An 11,338-nucleotide genomic window follows, 5' to 3' on the forward strand; every position below is an offset into this window, starting at 1 on the left:
CCCAAGTTTCCACCTCAAACTCTGCTCCTGGGTCCACCATCTGGCCCATGTGCAGGTGGTTTGGGACCCCTGGTCAGGCCCATACAAGTAGCCCTTACATGTGATGTCATCTTGTGAGATTCAGCCCATTTGTGTCTCTTAACACTCTCTAGTTGCAAGGAAAAGAAACAAATTCTGGCTTTTTAAAAAGGATTTGTTTAGGATTTCTCTGGTGGTCCAGTGGCTAAGAATCCGCCTTGCAATGCAGGGAACGTGGCTTTGATCCCTGGTCAGGGAATTAAGATCCCACGTGCCATGGGGCAACTGAGCCCGTGAACCACAACTAGAGAGCCTGTGCACCTCAACAAAAGATCCTGCATGATGAAACAAAGACCCTGCATGCTGCCGCTGAGATCGACACAGCCAAATAAATAAATTTTCTTTTTTTAAGGATTTGTTTAAAGATCTTGGAACAGTAACTCTCAGGAGACAAACAGTGCTGAACAGGTCACAATTAGGACAGGAAATGGGACCATACTGGGAATCCAGGCAGCAGGAACCATCAGACACACTTTATTGGACATTGCTGCCAGGAGAAAGCAGCTGTAACCCTGTTCCATCACTCTCAAGATCCTGGTCCCCAAGAAATGGAGAGGTTGGCTGGGCTGCCGGGTCACATGCGCACCTTTCAATCTGGGAGAGGAATCTTGTTTCTCCCAAGGCTGCGTGCAGTGGGGCATGTAGAGAAATATGCTCTTACCAGAAGGTGAGTTGATGGCCAGTCGGAAGAAGACATTGACCTCAATCCAGCTACAACCTGGATAGATTCTGGAGATACAGGAAGCTGGATGGAGAAGATTCAGTGTGGTTTTCAAAGGATTATCTTTGGTCCAGTTCCAGCAGGGTCTCCCCAAGGCTCTCTTTTGAATGGCATAGCACTGAAGCGGGTGTTACTGAGAGCAGCCAGACAGCCAGTGTGCTGTAGGGCTCTAGTCTGTTCAGAGCAGACCCCACTGAGGGACAGGATAGGATTTAAGGAGTATGCACAGGCTCAGTGACCACCACCCTGAGGGTAACACCAGGGACCAGGCTCCAGCAGCAAGACTGATTCCAATTTCTGTGGCCTGGGAAATTCTTGGCTTCCTGGCTGCTGGGAGCCTTAGCTGCTCACGTCTTCCTTTTCTCCTTGCATCCTGCTCCTAGTGAACTTTCTCTCTAGACCTGTCCCAAGCTCTCTCAGTTGCTTCCTGGTGGCCATGTCCTAGTATGACAGTACTTTCCAGTCTCTGACAAAGTCCCCAACCTGAGGATAGAAACCTCACCCAACGTCTTGAAAGTGAACCCAAGCATATTTTTCAAACAAAGAACTGTCAAGAGAAAAGGTTCTTTTCAGTGGGTGGATTTATGTAATGACAGGCTTTATAAAGGTATGCACAAGAACAATTACCTCTAGCAAGCCAATTCTAAGTCATGACCCCAGGACTCTCCTAGAATCTTGCAAGTAAGTGTCAGACCACAGCCTCAGCAAACCTCCCAGAGACCAGCCCTCTTGGTTCTGTGATTCTTTCCACTGAGGAGGAAAGTACACAGTCTGAAGCATTAGCCTGTCAACACTTCACATCCCCTTTTACCAGGAACTTCTTCTCAGCACAGACTTCATTTCCCCAGGCTTCCTTGATCACAAGACCTCTTATCCCCTCCAGGCTTGAGTGCCAGCATTTCTTCTCCAGATCCCATCAGCCTTCAATCCATCACCTACTATTTTCAACCTCCGTGTAATTAGTGTTCCTATTCTCAAAGAAGAGGAAAAGAAGTGAGAGAGGATGAGGGGATTATTGAGAGGACAGTACCTCCAGTTGACCTTCAAGCTAGACCAGGACAATCAGAAGCTCCTCACACTCTCCCCTGTGCCTGGAATATGCATCCAACTGGCCTTTCTAGAAGCTTCCCTCTCCCCCTTCTAGAAGGTGCCCCAAGGACACAGCCTTAAGATAGATGTTTTGAGACCATTTGGTTAGTATATATGACTGAGCCCAGATAAGGCCTCTACATAAATTTTAAAGATGCTGGTGGAGATCTACTCCTCTTGCAGTCACCCAAAACAAGCCTGGTACGTAAGTTCTGGTGATTTTAAACCTGTCACCGAGCCATCTGGAGTGGCTGCTTCTTTTATTTGGTCTTTCCTTGCCCTGCATGTACAGGGGTCAGTTTGCAAACCAACAGTGGGATCAGTCACTGTATTAAACACTTAACAATATTATCACACTACCATGTGCAAAATAGATAGCTAGTAGGGAGCTGTTGTGTAGCACAGGGGGCTCTGTGATGACCTAGATGGGTGGGATGGGGGTTAGGTGGAAGGGAGGCTCAAGAGGCAGCTATATGTATATGAATACGTATAGCTCATTCACTTTGTTGTACAGCAGAAACTGACATAATATTATAGAGCAATTATATTCCAACTAAAAGAAAGACAAAAAAAAACCCAATATTATCTTGTTGAGACCTCTAAATATTTCCATTTTACAAATGGGGCAGGTGCAGGAGCTCCAGAGCCATCAAGAGGCAGGGGAAATTGAAAAAAAAAAAAAAAAAGAGGCAGGGGTTATTAACAAGTGGGGATTAGGGGCTATGGGAAGATGACCACACCCCCTGAACCAGTCTTGGGCCAGAAATCCTTCTCTGGGAAAGTCATTCTTCTGAAACTTTAAAGCTTTGGGGCTGAGAATTCTCACTGCAAATGGTCATTAATTAAGGATTCATTGACCAGAATGTTTTATCAACTGAGTCCTCTGCGTGTGTGTGTGTGTGTGTGTGTGTGTAGAAGAATATTTACAACAAAGTCTTTAAATAAAGGATTTTTACTTCCTTCTGTCATGCAAACACTTGCAATCTGTCAGGAAGGATTTAATTTGTTAATGTTTTTATTTTTAACTGAAGGATATTTGCTTTACAAAGGTTTCCACCATACTTCAGCTCAAATCAGCCATAGGTGTGCATACGTCTCCTCCCTCTTGAACCTCCCTCCCACCTCTCACCCCATAAGGATTTAACTTTTTCATTAAACTTTTTCATTTAAGATCATTGTAGAGTCACATGCAGTTGTGAGAAATGTACTATCTGTGTATTCTTTTATATCTTTTGCTAACTTTCTAATTAGATGTTTTAAATGTAGTTTTTACTATTCTTTTCTATTTTAGATATTAGTCCTTTGCTGGATAGGTGGTTTGCAAGAGATTTTTTTTTTCTCGGTCTGTCACTTATTCTTCATCCTCTTAACAGGGTCTTTCAGAACAAAAGTTTTCATTTCGACGAAGTCTGACTTAGCAATTTTTGCTTTCATGGATGGTGTGTTTGGTATCAGATCAAAGAACTCTGCCTAGGCCAACTCCTGAAGTTTTTGTCCCACTTTTCCCCTAAGAGTTGCCCAGTTTTCATTTTCTATTTTAGTCCAGGATCTATTTTGAGTTAATTTTTGTTTGAGATGTGAGGTTTAGGTTGAGGTTTTTTGTTTTTGTTTTTGTTGTTTTGCTTTTGGATATCCAATTGCTCCAGGATCATTTGCTGAAAACTTGTTCTTCTCCACTGAATTACTTTTGCTCCTTTAAAAAAAAAATCAGCTGGAGAAATCCCCTGGCAGTCAAGTGGTTAGGACTCCACGCTTTCACTGAGGGCCCAGGTCCAGTACTTGGTTGGGAAATGAAGGTCCAACAAGCTGTCTGGAAAGGCCAAAAAAAAAAAAACAAGGATCATTTGGGCATATTTGTGTGGGTCTACTTCTGGATTCTCTATTCTGTTCCATTGATCTACAGGTTTATTCCTCCACCAATACTAGTTTTTGTTTTGGCTACATCATGTTGTTTTGGAGCCTTAGTTTCCTGACCAAGGATTGAAGCCAGGTGTGAAAGCGCAGCATCTGAACCAATGGACTGCCAGGGAATCCCCCACCAATTGTAGTCTTGATTAATCTAACTATAACCCTTGAGGTTGTTGATATTTCTCCCTGCAATCTTGATTCCACCTTGTGCTTCATCCAACCTGGCATTTCGCATGATGTACTCTGCATATAAGTTAAATAAGCAAGGTGACAATATATAGTCTTGACATACTCCTTTCCCAATTTGGAACCAGTCCATTGTTCCATGTACAGTTCTAACTGTTGCTTCTTGATCTGCATACAGATTTCTCAGGAGGCAGGTTAGGTGGTCTGGTATTCCCGTCTCTTGAAGAATTTTCCACAGTTTATTGTGATCCACACAGTCAAAGTCTTTGCCATATTCAACAAGGCAGAAGTAGATGTTTTTCTGGAATGAAACAGGGCTGGATGAAACACAAGCTGAATCAAGATTGTCAGGAGAAATATCAATAACCTCAGATATGCAGATGACACCACCCTTACGGTAGAAAGTGAAGAGGAATTAAAGAGCCTCTTGATTAAAGTGAAAGAGGAGAGTGAAAAAGCTGGCTTAAAACTCAACATTAAAAAAGCTAAGATCATGGCATCCAGTCCCATCACTTCGTGGCAAATAGATGGGGAAACTATGGAAACAGTGACAGACTTTATTTTCTTGGGCTCCAAAATCACTGCAGATGGTGACTGCAGCCTTGAAATTAAAAGACACTTGCTCCTTGGAAGAAAAACTATGACCAACCTAGACAGCATATTAAAAAGCAGAGACATTATTTTACCAACAAAGGTCCATCTAATCAAAGCTATGATTTTTATAGTAGTCACGTATGGGTGTGAGAGTTGGACCATAAAGAAAGCTGAGTGTCGAAGAATTGATGCTTTTGAGCTGTGGTGTTGGAGAAGACTCTTGTGAGTCCCTTGGACTGCAAGGAGATCCAACCAGTCCATCCTAAAGGAAATCAGTCCTGGGTGTTCATTGGAAGGACTGATGTTGAAGCTGAAGCTCCAACACTTTGGCCACCTGATGCAAAGAACTGACTGACTCATTGGAAAAGACCCTGATGCTGGGAAAGATTGAAGGCAAGAGGATGAGATGGTTGGATGGCATCACTGATTCAATGGACAAGAGTTTGAGCAAGCTCCAGAAGTTGGTGATGGACAGGGAATCTTGGTGTGCTGCAGTCCATGAGGTTGCAAAGAGTCAGACACAACTGAGCAACTGAACTGAACTGAAAACTCTTGAAATTGGGTAGACTTGTACGTGCCACTGTAGTATTCTTTTCAGAATTGTTTTTAGGTATTCTTACTCCTTTGCCTTTACACGCAAATCTTAGAATAACCCTGTATATATCTACAAAAACTCCTGCTATGATTTTGATAAGGGTTGTATTACATCTGTATGTTAATTTGGGGAGAATCAATATCTTTATGATGTTGAGTCTTCCAATATGTAAACACCCCATGCCTCTCCATTTATTTAGATCTTCTCTGATTTCTTTCTTAAGCATTTTTTAGTTTTCAACATACAAGTGATGTATATACTTTGTTAGGTTTGTACTTCAGTATTTTTTCATTTGAGTGCTTATAAACAGCATTTTATTTTAAATTTCAGTGTACTGATGTATTAATGAATGCATATTCTCTAGTTCTATAGGTTTCCTCTTTCTTTCCTTTCTTCTTTCTTTCTTTTTGTGAATCTCTTTGGAATTTCTTTCTATATAGGCAATCATGTTATCTGCAAATAGGTATGGTTTTATCTTCCTTGCTGATCTGCATGCCTTCCAATCTCCTTGTCTTGTCTTACTGGTCTGACTGGAACTTCCAGTACTTTGTTGAAGAAAGTGGTGAGAGTAGATAGACAGTCTTTGTCTTGTTCCCAAACTTAGGAGGAAAACATTCACTCTTTCACCACCAAGTATGTTAGCTGTAGGGTTTTTGTAGGTGGTCTTTATCAAGATGAGGAAGTGCCTCTTTATTCCTATTTTTCTGAGAGTTTTTAATCATGAAAAAGATTAAATTTTCTCAAATGCTTTTTCTGCATTGACTGATACAATCATGTGACTTTCTCCTTTCACTTGTTTATATGATGGATTGCATTGTTTAGTTTTCAAGTATTGAAACAGTCTTGCATGACTAGAATAAACTCCTCTTGGGCATGGTGTGTAATTCTTTCTTTTTATATGTTGCTGAATTTTATTTGCATCTTTTTTCATATTCATGTGGCCTGTTGGTCTGTAGCTTACTCTTTTGGTCCTGTCTTTGTCTGGTTTTGGTATGAGAGTAATATTAGCTTCATAAAATGAATTGAGAAGTCTTCCCTCCTCTTTTTTTTCTGGAAGCGATTGTAGGATCGTGTTACTGCTTCTTTATATGTAGGTTTCCCCCGCTATCTGGAGGCAGAGTGTTCCTATGAAACCTTTCCTACGCTGAAATAGGGTAAAGCAAAGTAGCACACGTCTTGCTTCTTTAGGACACCTGTGCTAACAGATGCACAAAAAGCTGAGATAAAGCACAGATGCTCACGGGCACAGGTCCAAGCTGTAGCGGCTGAATGCTGAGATGCTGAGCGTGGCTCCCAGGGAAGAAGCTTGGGTGCTACTGCTGCTGTCCAGGGGTGTGTGCTGCCTCTGTAACCCTTGCTGCAAGACAAGTGCTGGACACTAGTTTCATTTTTAGCATCTTTTTGTAAAAGTGAAAATTCTCTTCAGATTTCTTTTGCTTATTGAAAACAGGTATTAACACAGGTCTTTCATAAAAGGAAATGGCGAACTTCCCTGGTGGTCCAGTGGTTAAGAATCCACCTGCCCCCTCCCCCACCCCAGAAAAGAATCCAGTTGCCAACGCAGCGGACGTGAATTCAATCACTGGTCAGGGAGTTAACATCCCATGTGCCTCCCGGCTAAGAAACCAAAGCATAAAACAAAAGCAACATTGTAACAAATGCAATAAAGACATTAAAAGAGGTCCACATCAAAAAGTAAAAAAAAAAACAACTTTAGGGACTTCTCTAGTGGTTCAGTGGTTAGGAATCTACCTTCCAATGCAGGGGTAAGGGTTCGACCTCTGGTCAGGGAACTAAGACCCCACATGCTGCAGAGCAACTGAGCCCCCACGCCACAACTAGAGTCCACACCCTGCAGCAAAAGATCCTGCACGACACAGCTGAGACCCCATGCAGCCAGATAATAAGCACTTTGAGACACGTGTAGCCCAGTGTTCATCTCGGCACTGTTTATAATAGCCAGGACATGGAAGCAACCTAGATGTCCATCAGCAGACGAATGGTTAAGAAAGCTGTGGTACATATACACAATGGAGTATTGCTCAGCCATGAAAAAGAATACACTTGAATCAGTTCTAATGAGGTGGATGAAACTGGAGCCGATTATACAGAGTGAAGTAAGCCAGAAAGAAAAACACCAATACAGTATACTAACACATACGTATGGAATTTAGAAAGATGGTAACGATAACCCTGTATGCGAGACAGCAAAAGAGACACAGATGTATAGAACAGTCTTTTGGACTCTGTGGGAGAGGGAGAGGGTGGGATGATTTGGGAGAATGACATTGAAACATGTATAATATCATGTAAGAAACGAATCACCAGTCTAGGTTCGATGCAGGATACAGGATGCTTGGGGCTGGTGCACTGGGATGACCCAGAGAGATGGTATGGGGAGGGAAGTGGGAGGAGGGTTCAGGATTGGGAACTCATGTACACCCGTGGTGGATTCATGTTGATGTATGGCAAAACCAATACAGTATTGTAAAGTAAAATAAAGTAAAAAAAAAAATTTTTTTTTTTTTTTTTTCAAAAAAAAGAAAATGGTATATAGTAAACTTTCAGTAATCAGGGTATACCCATATTTGGCCCAGTGAAACCATTTGGGTCTGTAGATTCCTCTTGGGGGAATTTTTAAGTTGCAAAATCAATTTCCTGAATAGTCATGGGACTATGAACATTTTCTGTTTCACATTGGGTGAGTTATAGTAGTTAGTGCTTTTTGCAAAATTGTTTCATCTCATCTAAGTTAGTCAAATTTCTGTGTGTAGAGTTGTTCATTATTGTCATTTCATCACTAAGACGTGTCCAAGTCTTTTGCAACTCCATGGATTGTAGCTGGCCAGGCTCCTCTGTTCATGAAGTTTGCCAGGCAAGATTATTGGAATGGGTTGCCATTTTTCCAGGAGATCTTCCCAACCCAGGGATCAAATCCACATCTCCTGCATTGAAGGTGAATTCTTTACCACTGAGAAAGCCCATAGAGTTGTTCATAGCTTTCACTTATCCTTTTGATGTCTGCAGGGCCTGCGGTGATTATACCTGTTTTATTCTAGATAGGCAAAGTGCTGATCTCTCTTTTTTCTTTGTCAGTTTTGCTAGAGGTTTGCCAATTTTATTGGTCTTTTCAAAGAACCAGCTTTTCTTCCTCCCATTTGACCTTCTCTATTTTTAAACTCTCTGTTTTCTATTTGCAGCAAAATGGATACACCTAGAGAGCTTCTTCGGAGAAGGCAATGACAACCCACTCCAGTACTCTTGCCTGGCAAATCCCGTGGATGGAGGAGCCTGGTAGGCTGCAGTCCGTGGGGTCACTAGGAGTCAGACACGACTGAAGCGACTTAGCAGCAGCAGCAGCAGCAGAGAGCTTCATAGTGAAGTGAACCAGACAAAGGCAAACATGACATGATATCATTTATATATGGAATTTTTTTAAGATATAAAAGAACTTATTTGCAAAACAGGAATAAAGTCAGAGACACAGAAAACAAATTTATGGGATAAATCAGGAAGTTGGGATTAACGTATACACATTGCATGCATGTGTGCTAAGTGATTGGAGTCTCGTCCAACTCTGTGACCTCATGGACTATAGCCTGCCAGGCTCCTCTGTCCATGGGATTTCCCAGGCAAGAATACTGGAGTGGGTTGCCATGCCTTCCTCCAGGGGACCTTCCCGACCCAGGGATTAAATAAATCATCATCTCTGCCTCCTGCACTGGCAGGCAGGCTCTTTACCAGTAGTGCCGCCTGATTTTTGCATATTCTGTAAATGTCAATTAGATACTGTTAGTTATGGCGTTTTTTAGTTCTTCCGTATATACTTACTGATTTTTGGTCTAATTGTTATATCAATTGCTGAGAGACAGAAGTAGGAGAGGGGAAAATGATATAATTTTAAGACATCTGCTAGCTTTGTGACTTTGGGCAAGCCAATTAAGCTCTTGGAGTCTACTTTCTGATCCTCAAAGTGGTGACAAAATTACAAAACTCTTAGGATTATTCAGAGGATTTAAGTAATGAAATAAACTGTCCAGCAAGTGCCTGGCAGTGAATTCAGGTAGCAAGATCTTAATCAATAGAGTTAAACTGACCAAATCCTGTTTCTGTCCAAACAGCTAAGGAATCAACATTCCAAAGAAGAAAGGGAATTGAGAGGGTATCAGGGCTTCTTTTTTGGCTGTACCAGGTGGCTTTGTGGGATCTTAGTTCCCCAATCAGAGACTGAAGCCAGGCAAGGCAGTGAAGGGGCTTCCCTCATGGCTCAGCAGTAAAGAATCCGCCTGTAAGACAGGATATACAGATTTGATCCCTGGGTCAGGAATATCCCCTGGAAAAGGAAATGGCAACCCACTCCTGTATTCTTGCCTGCAAAATCCCATGGACAGAGGAGCCTGGCAGATTGCAAAAGAATCAGACACGACTTAGAGATGGTTTTAATCTCAAGGTTCACCTTACCCAAGCTCAGACCTTTCCTTCCAGATGTCTCCCTATCTCCCACCCTGAGCTCCTTAGATCCTCTGTCTGCCACCAATAAAAGGTCTTGAGACTCAAGAAATAGTCACTGAATGCATTCTCGATTTCTGAGGCTCAATTATTTTAACCATAACTCTATCAGTGGAAAATAGGTCAAAATTTTAAAATTATATATATTCAGTAGTCCACCTAGAAATAAAGAATGTAACAAAATATGCTTCAGCACTGGCTCCATCTCATCTCCTCTTGGGGCTCTGTTGCAGAGAAACAAAAGTTTAGCAACAGAAAGTGTTAAAAGTCATTCTAACATTTACCCATATTTTCCAAAGATCCCCTTCATAAGCTATTAGTACAGTAATATCTCTTGAAATTTCCATTCCCAGGATACTCTTTTTAATAAATGGTCCTGGATCAATTGGAAAACCACATGGAAAAAAATATTATTCCCTACATTACACCTTATACAGAAATCAATTCTAGATGACCTATTTTTAGAAGAAAACATAGGAGAATACTTAGTAGCCTCAGAACAGGCAAAGAGGTTTTTTTTTTTTTTCAATGAGACACAAAGAGCATGAACTATATGGGAAAAAATGCAGAAATTAAACTATATGAAATATTAAAATGTTTATTTATCAAAAGACACCCTTAAAAGAATGAAAATGCAAGCCATAGAATAGAAGATAGCACTTCCATCTAGGATATAGAAAGAACTCTTAAGAACAATAAGAAAAAGTTAAGCTCATTTAAAAATTTTTTAATTTACTTTTGGCTGCTCTGGGTCTTCATTGCATTGCTCGGGCTTTCTCTACTTGTGGCGAGTGGGATCTGCTCTCGGCTGCGGTGTGTGGGCTTCTTGTTGCGGCGACTTTTCTTGTAGAGCAGGATCTCTAGACGGTGCAGGCTTCGGTAGTTGCAGTGCGTGGGCTTGGCTGCTCCCCAGTATGTGGAATCTTCCCAGACCAGGGATCAAACATGCGTCCCCTGCACAGGCAGATGGACTCCCAACCACTAGACCAGACCACCAGGGAAGTCTGAAGCCCTTTTTATTTAAAAATGAGCAAAAGACTTGTACAGACATTCCACAGAAAATATTCAGATGGACTGATAAACATATGAGCAATTGCACAACTTCATTTGTCACCAGGAAGTGCAAACTGAAGCCACAATACAATGTTACTACATAGTGAATAGTTAAAAGGAAATATCAAGTCTTGACAGCACAGCCGAATATCTGAAAACAACTCAAATGTCCGTCAGGAGCAAAACAGAGAAATTGTGGGTATTCACAGAGGCGTATATTAAACAGCAAGAATGAGTGAAGTACAACTCCAGGCAACAATATGCGTGAATCTCACCAACATAACTTAAAGGGAAAGAAATCAGAGACAAACCTACTGCATGAATCCACTTCCGTAACCTACGAAGAACTGTCAAATCTAAAGTTGACTATAGGCAGGTATTGTTATTGACAGAAATATCAATGAACAGCATATAGCAGGAATAGAGAAAAGTTTTATTTGAGCCAAACTGAGGACTTTAACCTGGAAGACAGTCTCTTAGATTACTCTAAGTAAGTAAGTAAGTGAAGTCGCTCAGTGGTGTCCTACTCTTCGCGACCCATGGACTGTAGCCCACCAAGCTCCTCCATCCATGGGATTCTGCAGGCAAGAACACTGGAGTGGGTT

General features: G+C 41.6%; 1 long non-coding RNA gene across 1 annotated transcript; it reads right to left on the reverse strand.

Moving 5' to 3' along the window:
- On the reverse strand, window positions 1–10,785 carry LOC114116987 (uncharacterized). The gene is made up of 2 exons (XR_003590815.3): window positions 10,417–10,785; window positions 1–3,698 (listed from the first exon to the last, which is right to left on the reverse strand). It is a non-coding gene; the product is annotated as an uncharacterized LOC114116987 (long non-coding RNA).
- Window positions 10,786–11,338: the final 553 nt, after the last annotated feature.

This window comes from Ovis aries, chromosome 11 (assembly GCF_016772045.2).
Source record: "Ovis aries strain OAR_USU_Benz2616 breed Rambouillet chromosome 11, ARS-UI_Ramb_v3.0, whole genome shotgun sequence".
Taxonomy (NCBI): Eukaryota; Metazoa; Chordata; class Mammalia; order Artiodactyla; family Bovidae; genus Ovis; species Ovis aries.